General features: G+C 31.8%; 2 protein-coding genes across 3 annotated transcripts in view; one reads left to right on the forward strand and one right to left on the reverse strand.

The window, feature by feature from the left end:
* Window positions 1-15,846, forward strand: part of LOC126776810 (transcription factor Sox-6) — a 488,433-nt gene that overhangs the window by 448,163 nt on the left and 24,424 nt on the right. The gene's annotated exons all lie outside the window — the stretch shown is intronic.
* The window catches only part of LOC126776767 (uncharacterized), a 167,163-nt gene that overhangs the window by 7,131 nt on the left and 144,186 nt on the right, over window positions 1-15,846 (reverse strand). The window lies entirely within an intron of this gene.

The following is a 15,846-nucleotide window of genomic DNA, read 5'->3' on the forward strand; positions in this document are numbered from 1 at the left end:
CATATTTGCTTTACGTAACTTATGTTTTGGCATTATACATGACGTCATTAAGCGAAATATTAATTGAAATACATATATAAAAAAACGTATACTAGAATGACGTCTCGTATACATAAATAATTGTATAAATATTTTGTAACATTCAAAATGTTTCTTTATTATTTTATCTGACACATGTAGGTTTGCTCACGATGGCCTTCTTCACTACCGAGCTCGTGGTAAAACAAAAACACACGAAAATTCAGTGTTGCTAGGATTTGAACCTGTTATCTTTAATCTTAATTAATTAATCATAGTGAATCTTAATTCACTTCTGTATTAACGTATATATATAAAAAATATATATATTTAGTACGCCATAAATTATAAGCAAAATCAGTAGTAAAACAATGTTTTTTGACTTAATTTTAATCACCGCTGTAACCGTGACTCGATAACAAATAAACTAAGGTTTTATTTAAAAAAAGAAAAAAGTTACAGCAAGACTGAGACAGTTAGGAACACATCAGGTTATTATACCAGGTAATGTAACAGGTAATTTATTAAAAAATCTTAAGAAATATGTAAAGACATTAATTACTATTCTTCTGTACAAATAGGAAATAATCTTTTTATGTTTGTCCTCTATGCTTTCCTAAACCATTCATCCAATTGTGATGATACTTTGGAGAGTTATTCTGCATAGGTCCGCGAAGGTTCCTATTTCAAGAAAAAAAAACATCAAAATTGCCGAGTAAGTACCCTTAATGGAGAGAGTTCAGGCGCAATACTGACGTCTCCACCTGAGATCCAAGCCACAGCATCACTTGCCACTTCATCGTTTTATTTTCATTTCAAACAAAACCAAAATAAAATACATCTTGAACTGAAATTTGAAATCGGTACCTCGTTTTGCAATATTAGCTATCCTCTACAACGAGGCAGGTATAGCCAATGAATAGCACGTAAAATGTATACTATTAAAACAAGTAGTATTTTTGTAACGGAGGCCATTGTAACGAAACAATGTCGCCGCTATAGAAAGCGAAAGCAATGTTTATTAAATAAAACGTTTTCATTTAGTGATATTCAAATGTTTGATCACGTTCAGAACGCGTATCTAAAGTAAATATATAATAATTCTGAAAAAAAAACGAAGAAAACTAAGTAACTAACTGTATGTCTTACACCTTGGCAATAAGGTTCATTTTGTTACGTTTCATTTATTTTTCATTTTACGTAAGAAAAATTAAGTAACATTATGTACCTTAATTTTTTTGCAATGATCATAATTAATATTAAATATATATATAATTACACATGTGGTAAAACTTCATGCAACACGTCACTACGAACGAAGTATATACTTAATTCTGTAAGACACAATATCATCATTAAATAATACTGCATCAACTTAAGGTGGACACAGAAACATATTCATTCAGCACATTTTTTTTTCTTATAGAATAGGAAGGTGGACGACCATATGGGCCACCTGATGGTAAGTGGTCACCAAACGCCCTTAGACATTGGCATTGTAAGAAATGTCAACCATCGCTTATAGCCAATGCGCCACCAACCTTGGGAACTAGGATTTTATGTCCCTTGTGCCTGTAATTACACTGGCTCACTCACCCTTCAAACCGGAACACAACAATATCAAGTATTGCTGTTTTGCGGTAGAATATTTGATGAGTGGGTGGTACCTACCCAGACGAGCTTGCACAAAGCCCTACCACCAGTGTACATTTGTATCATACCAATTTTCTTTATTGAAAATAGAGCTTAAAAGACATATGTACCGGTAAAAAATCTACTACGTCTCTTGTTACAAACATATTTAATGTGATTTCTTTGTACGTCGGTACATCGTTTTCATTTGTATCGATAGAATATCGAGATATCCATACTTACAATGCGACGCTTTCAATGAGGGCTCTGTAAAGGTTACGCTTTGATTGACCCCGCTCAGTTAAGGGTTATGTGATCGTTAGCTTTGTGTAGATAAGACGCGACGGGCTTTAAATTATTTTTTATTCTATTGACAAAAAACTTGCTCATATTATGCGTTAATGGAGAAAATACATTTAGTATTTTGTGTTCACAATTTAAGTATTTATTTTGATAACTGTTTTGTTAGTGGACGAACTTTTAAATAAGCAATAATTCACTTATATGGTTGAGGTCATGATGAATGAGAACATAGGAAACGTTTTTATTCTGGGTCTGGCAAATGAAAAATATTACTTCAACAACATAGTTTTCTAACTTATTTAAAAATACTTATGCAAAAATCCATATTCGCTTTATAAACATATTTGAGTATCTATATTGTATTGAACACGCCATTCCAAGTAAAGATACTATTAAAAGTACAAATAGAATAAGTCTTTATATTTATATTGTAATTTATTTGAAAATGGTACATGTTCACGGTAAATTATTAATTTCATTGTAAGTCAAGGAGCCTGTAATAGGCTTAGGCGGTAAATAGGTGTGGTTAGTGGTGACCGCTCGTCGTTGACATTGTTAAATGCTTCAATCAAAAGGATAAAAATCAAGATGAATTGCCGCCAACGTATCTTGAATTATGGTAAATGAAATATAAATAATTACAATGTATGTATGGAAGGTTTTATAATAAATATCTACAAATCTACAGTAGTCAGTTCTGCTCAAAAGGAACAGAAAATATAAAACTCTATAATTATTTAAATTCTGCTTATGTGATAATCTTTTTTATTAATTTTTTGGCGATATGACATTATCTGCTTTTAATTTTTGAAGTAATGTTAATTTAACTGTAACTGTGTAAGTAGTTAAATCACTTAAATATGAAACTTTTTGATGCCTTCCTAAAATACAGCAAACTTGAACAACCAATATCTAAAAATCGTATTTTAACATTTCTATTTTAAAACTATAGTGTTTTTCTTTCTCAGAGTTGATGAATCTTATATAATATTTACACTTATTCAAATTTCAGGGATTAATACAATCAAATATTTATTAGGCGTATCCATATTGTTATTTACTTCTTATATTTCCTCATCTCTACTGTGTTAAATTATCCAATTCACATTCATGCGTTTCTTCCAATTATTATAGTTAGCGCCTTACTGTGCAATACGAATTGATAAAATTATGCTTTCAATTTAAACGAGATTGATTTTATTCCGTTCATATATATACGAGCTGCTATCAACATGAATTGTGGGGTTTGTGAAACTATAAGGAAAATATAAAAGCATTTTATTTATTTAATACTTTATTGCAAAACATATAAATAACAGATGACATAAGGGTAACAGAAATCAATTAATCAAACAACAAATGGCCAAAGGCGGTCTTATCGCTTATAGCTCACAGACAGCCTTTGGCGAAAGAAGTTTTGTAAGAGAACAGGTATATGCATTTAAATAAAGCGAAAAAGGAGAAAAACTATTACATAGGAACATTTAACGATGTTGATATTATTTATCAAAGTGAAGTCGTTTCAATAATTCATTCTTTAAGTATGCTTAGATTTTTAAGTCATGTGTGTATATACATACATCAACTACACAAGTTGCTGTGTATACACACATAAATGTATTAACGCAATGTTTACATAAATAGGTTATATTAACGTTTTTTTATCAACACTATCGCGTTTCCATCAGACAACTTCAGAGAGCAGTTTTTTTATTGAAGACGGTATCATATTTATACCTCAATTTATTCGAAGGAAAAGAAACATTCGTGAAAATACTGGCACACTTACTAAAATTACAGGCGAGCTTTTTGTAAGATCATACACGAAAATCACCGTAGACACGATCGCAAAATGTCAGAAATGCGACATTTACTATACTAATATAACATCACATATCAAAATAGGACATTTGTCTATAAACGAACTTGGCACTAATGAGCTTATTTTTGTAATTTTTCTTTAGTTCGGATGGTTGGAGGCGCATTGGGGATGTAAACAATGGTTAGAATTTCTTAGAGCGCCAATATCTATGGGCGGTGGTGACCATTTACCATCAGTTTGCCCGATTTGCCCGTACCCGTTACCATAAACCAACCACAGTTGGAAAGAAGGTACGACTGGATGCGGAAACCTATACCAAACAATAGACTGAGAATTGTTTCGAATACAAGTTAAAAATATTTATATAAAAGAAATATTTATTTAAAAACATCACTTTGATAGCAATTTGATAGGGATGAAAGTTATAAAGTAAATATCCTAACATCTTAGTTCTTATTAACTATAAATGTTGTTTCTGAACAAAACTACATTAACGGCCTTTGTTTTGTTGTGATGTAAATTAAAATACCGCATGCACGTTAAGTGAAATATAATTAGAATTTATGTAACACATTCGTTTGTGTGGTTAGAATTTTTTCAACGTTTGTAAGTAGAATATAATAAATACTATGATGACCTTGTGGAAAAACTCGACTACTGATGACATTTTCTCTTTGCATTAAGCACTTGTGATAATCTATCTTGTTCGTTCGTTTAATTTAAACTGAGACGGCCCAGTGTCTGGAATACGTGATGTTACCCGCATATTGCTGATTCAATTTAATATTAAAGTTAAATAATAGTCCCTGGGGTTAGGAATCCTCTCCTTTTGATCAGAAGTTTTGGCTCTATGCTGCTCCAATGCAAGATGGTCGATTAGTCATATGCGAAGAAATTATAAGAAATTATAAAACTCTCACTTCTTACTTTATTAAACTGGGACTGCAATTCGACACAAGCAGAAAGAGATCAGACGTATAACAACGGCTTCACGTGCTTTCTGAGACAAGGGAGTTTCACGTTATCCACCTCTTAGCTCCTTAGCTAATGATATTCGACCCCGGAATCTCAGGATATGTAATATAATAGTGCAATAGATCAACATATATAAAAAAAACCTAAGTACCATCTTTCATCATCGGATCCCATGAGCAACCAATTATCAATAATAAAACACATTCCGCTTTCTTGGAAACTGTATGACGTGATAATTACGATACGCACTTACGGAATATTAGTTGTATTTGGTAACATTAGTCATTACCTACATATTGAAGGTACCACTTACTAGTTTTAATGAAGTGTAGTAGATTGCGATAGGTGCATGTAAGTATGTATCACGTACTTAACACATAATTTTCAGTTTATTTGTAATTTAGAAGGAAACAGTGGAACACAATTTAATAAAAACCATCCATTTCTTATATAATGTAGTACTAGCAAAAAATTATTAGACTAATTCGTGTACCAATTGGTATGAAGATTGACTTAACGGTGTAGAAGATGCGCTGCAGCACTATATAGTGTGCAGATAGTAAAACACCTACTTAATTACGAGAAGGCCGTCGTCGGCTATTACAAAATGACGTCATACACACAAGCACTGACACACAATCCACCAATCCCAAAATAATGAAATTAACCCAAAGGCTTTTTTTTAACGCATTACGCGTTTCCCCCACGGGAACAGTGGGGCGGGTATGTGAGGCTCGCCGGTGTCCAAGGCGCCGAGTGCGCCCCGAACTTCGGAATACCCACTAAAAAACCAGCGCTATCCTTTCCGTCTTAACGAGGAGCACCACTAGATCGCTTTCGCATGCTACCGTGACGCTCTGACGGACCCAAAGGCCCGGACAACACGTCTGTGAGGAATAGAAAGATGAAACAAAAAAAAAAAGTATGGGAGGAATGGTAAACCATCGTAGATACAAGGTTTTAAAGTGACCATTAACGAGCCTGTCAGCAGTCTTAACAACTTCACATTGCAAAATCCGCTCGTGAATGCCGAAAACATGTCCTGTTTTAAAAACCGCCCGAGAATTTCAAAATGAATTGGAATTCTATACTCCATTCCATTTATACGTATCGGAGTTGCGTCTTTGATACGATAGTCAATGTGTAAAACGTAAACCACGTCATCAGGATGCAATTTGAATGTACAAAGTACAATTTTCAAAAAAATTGTGTATAAAGAACTCGTATACAAATTTTCATGGTGCCTGCCCCAGTAATTTAAACTGTGCGTTGATATTTTTGTTTTTGTATATGAAATTTGTTTTTTTAGGACTATCTAAAATAAATTGTTACGTACATTAACAAAACATTCAACTCTTAGCAACAATATCCGTTAAATTTACTAACCGCAATTTCAACAAAATGAAACTTTTGTTATTTAACAACAAGTTTTAATCTAAACTAGAACTAATCTGTACTTTATAAATAATGTATTATAACACGTCTTTATGGGAACATTGTGCAGCCCGCGGGTTGATTACAATTATTGTTTGTCCTTTATTTAATTCCCTCTCATTGTCATATTAATTTGAATAATTGCAATATTGTTGGTAACATTTTCTGGGTTAATAATTAATTAAGTTAACGTGTGGGATAATTTATAATAGGAACACAGACAATGTTCATATTTGGTTAATAGTTAAATAATTAAAATATTTGTAGCAAGGGTTTTATATAAGATTAGGGTTATATAATATTATAAAAGTTAAGACTTTTTAGAACTATCCTACATCGGATACAGATTATATATAATGGTGCGTTTTCAGGGCGACACATTTATATAATTCTGAAGACTTAGACATTAAGATATATTGGTTTTCGTGTACCAGTAGAATAAAATGACTACTTGAATGGATCGATTGCATAAAATGTAAATAAATAGAGGAACATAGGGAGAGTTTACAAAATCGCCTTAGTACAGTTCATTATACGAAGGTGTCCGATCTTAAAGCCTATATATGTGTATAGTATAGTTAAAGCTGTGCGCTGATATTTCGTCAGAACATTGCCTTAAATAAAATCTAGTTTCCACCCGTGACTTCGCCCACGAGTTGATAGGTACTCTTTTCACTTGTCCTTTTCTGTACCTGACAACGTGTATACCTAATTTCATGATAATCGGTTGATTAGTTGAAATGTGGAAGCGTAAACAATAACAAACTCAAACAATAAATAAACTCATTTTCGCATTTATAATATTAATAAAGGTATAGATAATATATGCGAATGAAACGATAGCCTCCAGCCTGATTCATTTAAAAAGATAATTACAATAAAAATTGCGAAAAACACGAACATTAATCCCGCTGTTTCATCGCAGGCTGAGGAATTTCTTTCCAAATCATTGGGGAGGAATGCTCTATATTTGGATAAAAATTTTGGCTATAAGTTTCCTTTGTAATGTTTTGATTACGTAATATAACTATATCGTGTTCTAATCTTAACCTCATTTTAGATTTAGATTAAAGTGGTGTCTTTATTCTAACGTTAATGGCCTAATGGTAATTGCATTCAAATATTTTAGCTACTTTAATGTATTAAAGATTACAGGAAAATCTCCGCAACAATTAAACACGTATAATTTAAGCTTTTGTTTGAATTCAACTTTTATTATTCCACAAAATAAATACATATAACATTTATATTGATAAACGAATGATTGATTGTGACGTGTCATAATTGTGGTACATGGGTTGTTACAATTTTTTTAATTTAAAAAAAATATCAGACTGAAAAGTTGGCCAATTGGTGGTAGGTCACTATTATCAAGTGTTGTTGTAACCACATATTATTGTGTTGTGTTTTTTTATTTAATTTAATAAGAATAAAATATATAATGTATCATCAATATGTTTTATGGTAACGATGTAATAAAATTTCGATTTATTAAACTACTTCTCTTTATAAGTATATTTCGTAGCGTTTTACAATACTTGTCAGATTCAAGTTCGTTCATGTGAATTCTCTGACAATTTAATGATTTTCAAATAACAAATTTACGTATTATAATAATAAAACAAATTTTAAATAATATTTGAGTTTATAAATACTTATTTTACGTGGCTATCCATTTTTAGAAAGCAGGAAGATTTTAATTTTTCTTATTACAAGTTTAAGCCGAGATGGCCTAGTGGTTAGAACGCGTGAATCTTAACCGATGATCGTGGGTTCAAACCCGGGCAAGCACCACTGAATTTTCATGTGCTTAATTTGTGTTTATAATTCATCTCGTGCTTGACGGTAAAGGAAAACATCGTGAGGAAACCTCCATGTGTCTATTTTCGTTGAAATTCTACCAACCCGCATTGAAACAGCGTGTTGGAATAAGCTCCACACCTTCTCCTCAAAAAAGGGAGAGGAGGCCTTAACCCAGCAGTGGGACATTAACAAGCTGTTACTTACACATTAGGGATAAAACATCTTAGTTCAAGAGATTGGTGGTACATTGCAGATGTAAAACATAATTTCTTACAGTATCAATGTCTGTGGGGGTTGGTGACCATTTACCATCAGGTGGCCCATATGATCGTCCGCCTGTCTAATATATATATTAGAACGGAGGAACGTCTAGGAGGCTCAACTGATGGTCTACTACTACTACCACCCATGGACATCTGCAACACCGGCAAGCTTGCAAGTGCGTTGCCGGCCTTTAGGGAATGATAATGAGAGACAACTGGGGTTTCCATACAATATTCTTTAATATAACCCTTTTAACTTTTGTCTCAATCACGAAATAAACATAAAATTTTGCACCAATCATGGTTTTCCTCGTCGGTCTTCCATTATTTATACAAAGTTTTGAGAGTTTAACTGAATTGTGAGAATAAAATAAACATCGCACCAGGAGACGGTACAACAGAACATTGTGCTTTCCCGTTTTCTAAAACTGATTTCAGCTTTGTTGTCTTTATTTATGTTACGGGCCAGCATTGTTGAAGGTTTTTTCATTAATTTCATTTATGTCTATTATATTTAAAAATGAATATAAAATTGCAATTCGTAATATAAAATTGCGCACCAGCAGAGCTTATCTGTATGAATTCACTTTGCATCTGAATGTTGAAAATAAGCTCGGCGATAAATTCTATAGTAACTGGAATCTAAACAGTTATTTTTAACATAGCCGAATAATAACAAAAAAATATATAAATAAGTAAGTTTAAAAGTAAAATTAAAGATTATATATATGATAAAAAAGTGATGTCTATTCATTGATTTTCATATGAAAAGAGTAACTTCTGAATTTCTTGCCAATTTTATATTTGTATTTTTTTTAATGTTATAATTAGTATAGTCAATGATGCATTTCTGAAATTCAATGATCGTGTTTTGAGAGAATTGCTCTACTGACAACAAGTATAAGAAACAACTAGACAACCACTAAACCATTGCGCTATTGACGCTTAATAATTTATTTACCATCTATTTATTTATATAATCAACTTCGTGTTCTATACAAATAATATTCAGTACGTACCAAATACAAAACGTTCTATGTGATATATCAAATATAATTTTACGGTTTTAAATTCAATATTATAATAAAATAAGCAAAAAAATATTATAAACCTAACTAAAAGCATATATATAAATAAAATGTTTTTTTTTTTTTTAAATTTCTTATATAAATTATTTCCTCATCATTTATAAACCGTAGGCAATTATATAAAATAGATCCTTTCGCTGGTTCGTCTCAGTAGAGCTATTGTATAAAAAAAAAACTTGAAATTTAGCGAAGAAAACGGTCGTGAAATGTCATAAAATGATATGCGACTTTGACCATAATAATTATACAATTTCATTTCAAGAATACACGCAGAAAATGTCATATCAACAAAAGTCGGTTGTCAATATTTCACGGGTAAGTAATGAAGTAAGTTCTTATAGAATCGCACTACTGGTCAAGGATTTTTTTTAACACCGGGGTTTTTTCACTAGCATCAAATAAAACATTTTACATTAAATAAAGGAATTTGAATTGATCAAAAAAAAAACAAATACGAAATATGTAAACAAAAAATCTCAAAGATACAATAAATTAAGCAATTATCTTCCAAAACATTTGTAGTTCGATTAATTGCCTGATAAAACAAAAAAAAAATGAAAATCCAGAGATCTTTGCCTTCAATTAAAATTTTTCCATTGCATCCCTGATTCGAGGCGATATATCGAAATATTCGTATTAAATAATAAATGAATTTATTTCAATCCAATTACTACGTGACGATAGATTACCGTGCGTCGCCGGAGTGCGCCGTGACCCGAATCTTGATGTAATAAATATTTTTTTAACTGGAATTGCATATTTTTTTAAATTACATTTTTAATTCTTTAACAGAAATTTTGAACAGCTTTAATTATTTAATTTAAGTGTTACTAGCTTGACGAACGGTCGCAATTACTTATACGAATTTATACTAATACTATATGAAGGTAATTTGTTTGTTTTCCAGATACACTTTAATATACTTTTAGACTTATTTTAAATACCGGACTACACGGATATTGAACAGCTACATTTATGGTAAAAAAATAAAAGTATAGTATGTATATAGCCCAGCTGGATTATTGTCTCCTCTCCTCTTGAGACGTTTTATTTAGACTAATATGGTAGACTATGAAAAGACCTACATGCACATGAACAATATAATAAATGGTGTTTCCCTAGTTTTGAACCCACAGTCTTCAGTTAAGATTCACGTGTTCTAGCCACTTGGCCATCTTAACTCTTGGATGATAATTCTCCTTTGTATAAATTCGTCTCGGTACGTACCATGCACCACTTATTTTACCATCAAATAATTGTATTGATCCTTTAAAAGTTACAACGAACCGATATGACTAACGTCCCTCACATTTAAGGGACCATTTAACACAGGAATTCTCGATTATTTTTCTACTTTCAATAAAAAATAATAACAAATACATCGAATATTTTTCAAACCATATCGACACCATAATCAATCAAGTTTAATCGGTTCATTAGCTGGGTTCAAAATATGTACAGAAAGGTTTAACACGGTTTTAATGCAAACAGCGTCATCATTTTTAGGGTGCTTTAACGTTCAAAATCATATTAAAAACATACGTTAGTCAAATAGACTTTTATAAGCACTTTGAATAATCATTTTATTGTATATATGTCTGAGTAGGTACTAGCCACTCATCAGATATTCTAATGCTAGACACCATAATTACTATTATTACTTTCCGATTTGAAGGCTGAGTGAGCCAGTGTAATTACAAGCAGAAGGAGCATCTTCGTTCTCAATATTGGTGACGTTTAGACGATGTAAGGAATGAATATTACATCACCAATGTCGATGGACGGTGCTGACCACTTACCGTCAGGTGGCCCATTTACCCGTCCCCTTTAACAAAAAAAATCGTAGATCCTGAGCTAAGCGCGTACAAATAAACAAATTATTTAGCTCATTATTATTATAGATTGATGGTTCCGTTTACAATTTTTCGTCAGTTTACAATCTAGCTAAATTTATAAACTAACTTACATTTATGCGGTGACCTATGTATATAGACGGTCGCATACATTCATTAGAATACTGAATATATACACACATACATCACTTCATAGAGACACTAAAGCAATGGAGTAAACACTAATGTGTAATCCTATGCATGAATGCACAAATAGCACATTACGAGCAATTTATGCTTATAAAACATATGTTTTATTTTGAACTTTATTCCAATGATAATAAGGACATACTTTTTTAATTTTAATTTTATTCCATTATTTATGATTAGAGCAATAATGTGTATTATATATTTTTGGACGTATTCATATTTCATTCAAGTCGTTACAGTGTGTAAGCTATAATATGTAAAAATGATATCCCAACAGCTGACCTATCTGTCTTTCGTTTTAAACACGCTCTTGGGTCTGGTTGGACTTCTTTATAGTATTAGGAGAAGATGCGCCATCTCTTTCACTCTGGTAGTATTTGACGTAGTGTGTGTCTTACATCCGATTCGGTTTATTATTCGATACGACTAACTTCTATTACTAGAATTGACAATTGTCCAGTTTCTATTATATGTTTGTTATTGTAAATCAGTTAACGCTTGAGTTTGAAATACGAATAACGATTGTTTAAATTCGAAATAAATAAATTGAAGTGGTTCATTAGTTTTGCGTACTACATACATTAATGCACATATAAAAGGTTTAAATTTAATTCCGTTACTATGCAAGTAAGAACGAAATGCTACATAGAATACAAAAATCCGAAATCGCGAGATATAACCTTAAACATAAACGTAAAATTTCACAGCATTCGTATACATACGAATGGCGTTATCGAAATATTCTGTGACGTAGCCCAGACACGACGTCTTATTTCAAATTGGTTTAAAATAGTAAAACTGTCTATCCAATTTTATAAAACGGTTATTTGGTAAATCACACGATGGAAAAAATTTAATTGAATAAAAAAATGATAGCACAGTTTGTGCTATCATTTTTTAATCATATAATTTTTTATCATTTAAAATAAAAGTACGCACGATTTTCAGTTTAGTAAAATTTCAGTTTAAGTGTCCGACAATGTGAAATGAAATTTTCTAAAGCGATTAAAGCCATTGTTGGCTCAGTTGACATAAAATGCGGATCTGAATTGAAAGGTAACAAATTCTAGTACCACCACGGGTGATTTGTTTAAATACAAAAGGACATAGTAAAGTATCTACAAAGGAAATAAAATTGAACTAACTCTCATAATATTTAGATTGTAATAATCATTAACAATATTAATATTTATTTAATTTGTATTCAAAGAATATTATATATTTTATTAATAATTTAGCACAGTTATATATAATAGCGTTTCAAATTAAATATAACTCATTTTCTTTAAAATATTTTGTAACAGTTTAATAACTAATTTATATGTATTGTAAAGAAGGATTAAGAGGCCCTGCGAATTCAACACTATATTAGTTTAAGCATACGTACTTTTTTAAGTACATAAAATGAAGTAATCTAAAACCTCGCAATTATATAATTTTATTCTTTAATCGTGATATTCCAGAAATCACAATATAAAAAATATTTTAATCTGTAATAAAGACAAATCTGTCTTAAGACAAAAACATCTAAAGTCCAAGTTCTGATAATATTGTGATGCGGAAATTTCTAGGCAAACGTATCAAAGGAAAGGTTGGAAAATTTCATCATCCAGATATTATTTGACTACGAGATGTTACGATTTCATTGATAATAAACATAATTCAGATTATTACGTGAATTATTTGTGTAGTGACAAAGTTTGGTAATCATTTAGTAGTCTAACATATTTGTTTCTGTTTTATCATGTTGTTACGAAATAAGTGAGTGGATCATTGTAGTAACACAAGATCTCGTGACGTACCACCGCTTACCATCAAGTAATATTTAACTGTAGTATAATCAACATACAAAAGTAAAATATGGTGAGTAGTCCAGACACGACCAATGGGAAAATGTCCTTTGTCCCCATCATTACTTACTAAAACTACAAATTCACACAACAATACATATTGCTGTTCGGTGACACTTTTATTGATGAGTGGGTGGTACCGACACAAATGTACTAAATACTTTATTGCCAAATGAGTTCTTGTTAAATTAATAAAACTTACTATTGATACGTTCAAATTTCGTACGCACAAATTCGAGGTTAAATATCGACCCACATATTCGTATCGTCACCACGCCTTCGTCCCCATGGTACTAATGTCTCCACACCAAACACATAAAGCCGTAAAAACTTCTATTTTGGTATATATAACAATTAGTTAGCTGAAATAACAATGACTGAATATAGCACAATAATAATAATAATAGTACCAATTAAAATTCCTATTGATTTCCTTATACGTGTATAGTATAATGATGGGATTATTACTTGGTCAAATTTGAATATAATTTGCCTCTCATAATCAAAATATATACGTCCCGGCTTCGCACGGGAAGAATAAGGGTCTCCATAAAAAGTTTTACAACGTAATACAGTAGCTCTAATGGTTTATGCGGCACGAGCTAGTAAAGCTACCAGTCGGCATGATTTTTTCTGACATCTACGACATTTATCGTCTCATTTCAGACAATTTTCTCATTATCTTTTTGAATTAAGTGTATAATTCAAAAAGATACCTTCTTCGTAAATCACTTCGTCCATTTGTGAAATCCGTATGATTATCACGTTTAAACAGAAAGACGCACAGACAGAGGTATTCGTAAACCGTTAATTTTACAAGATTAAATTAAAGATAAAACTACCACGGATTTGGAATATTCATTCCGCTCAGAACCTTCAGAATGTTTTTATTTTTCTATTTACTTATTATTAGCTGTAATTTTTCCTTGTTAAAAGTTGTTGTTTTACTTGTAAAACATAATTCTTCTGTACGTGTGTATGTCACCGATTTCTAAACGGCTCGACAGATTTTGATCACATTTTGTGTGTTTTAGTCAATCCCTGAATGGCTTAATATATTTATGTATATGTGATCGAATATCGACAAGACGGTATTTAAAAAAAAGGATTAGTAAGCTAAAGTGGCAGTGGGCTGGACACATATGTCGCAGAACCGACGACCGTTGGAGTAGACGCGTTCTGGATTGGAGACCACGCCTTGGCAAACGTAGCGTAGGATCCAGCTAGGTGGAGTGACGATATACGCAAGGGGCTGGCAGCGGTTGGAGATTAAGAGCTGAAAATCGAGCTCAGTGGCGTGCCATTGGAGAAACCTATGTCCAGCAGTGGACGCGAAAAGGGTGATGATGATGATGATGATGGTATTTAAAAAACACATGACAATATTTTGATCACATCCATGTCACCTATTTATGAAACGATAAATTTAACATTCCACCTCTTATACAAATTATAAAAAAAGTCTATTTCGTTTTTCATCCTATTAATTGAAAGTTTTGAATCCAATTAAGTATTGTTTATAAATGAAATTTCAGTATAAATCAATTGTCTAACCAATTATCAAATTACACAAATATATCATGAATATTTAACGGTTGGTCTGAGTCATGTTTAATCAATCAATCTACCAAACAAATAAACTAAATTTAGTTGCGGTTTCGAATCATGAGGATTAATTAAAAACTAGAAACATATACATAATACCCCAATTTTATGGTATACGAATATATACATGATTTTCACTTAAAAATATAAACTACTATAAACTAACTGACATATTAACGTACAGTCCAACCTACTGGTCTAACATAACCATGAAAATTTGCATACAAGTTCTTTCTACACAGCAAGTTAGCACTAAGCGAAGTCGTGGGTATAGCCTAGCGGTCTATGATATAAAAGGGAAATACTTATATACAAAATTTTAAATCACGATCGCGTGGAATGGTGGTTAAAATACTTGCTTAGTTAGTTTTGCAGTGTCTTTGCTTAATCGCAATATCTATTCTCTAGACAAAAATCAGCCTCCTTTCAACAGTTCAAGCAATATCACGGGGTGTTACATGTTTTAGAAATGTACATTTTCGTTATGTCAATACAGTTATATTTTATTAACTAATTTGAGGTTTTTTTCTAACTCATCATCATCATCATCACTCTCCTGCCAAGCCTGCCATCAGATGCCTATATCACATCGCCTCCTTGAGAATGCTTTTGCTGTGGTAGGTAGGTCCTCTGACAGAGTAGGAAAGGTCAGGTAATGAAGGGCATTTACAGGTTCGATTGTAGTTTATGCTGAACAAAAGAAATCTATATAAATCGTTAGGGTGTTAAAAATCCTGGGTGTCATAATAGTCGAACTCATAGACATCTTGGCTTGATGCTTGAGGCTTGCCATGGGACGGCTCAGTTTCAATCTACCAGAATCAGACATGTATGACGTATGTATTTGACGATCTGGAAAATGTTCTTGTAGGTTAGTAAATTCGTGTTAAAGAAATTTAGTCCTAGTCTATAGATAGACTGACTAACCATAAAACCACTTCAACTAGTTCTCTCCATTTATTTTAGACAAATCAATATATGATTTTTATTTTCGTACAAGCTTTATCTCTA

The sequence above is a fragment of the Nymphalis io genome, chromosome 21 (genome assembly GCF_905147045.1).
Source record: "Nymphalis io chromosome 21, ilAglIoxx1.1, whole genome shotgun sequence".
NCBI classification, from domain to species: domain Eukaryota; kingdom Metazoa; phylum Arthropoda; class Insecta; order Lepidoptera; family Nymphalidae; genus Nymphalis; species Nymphalis io.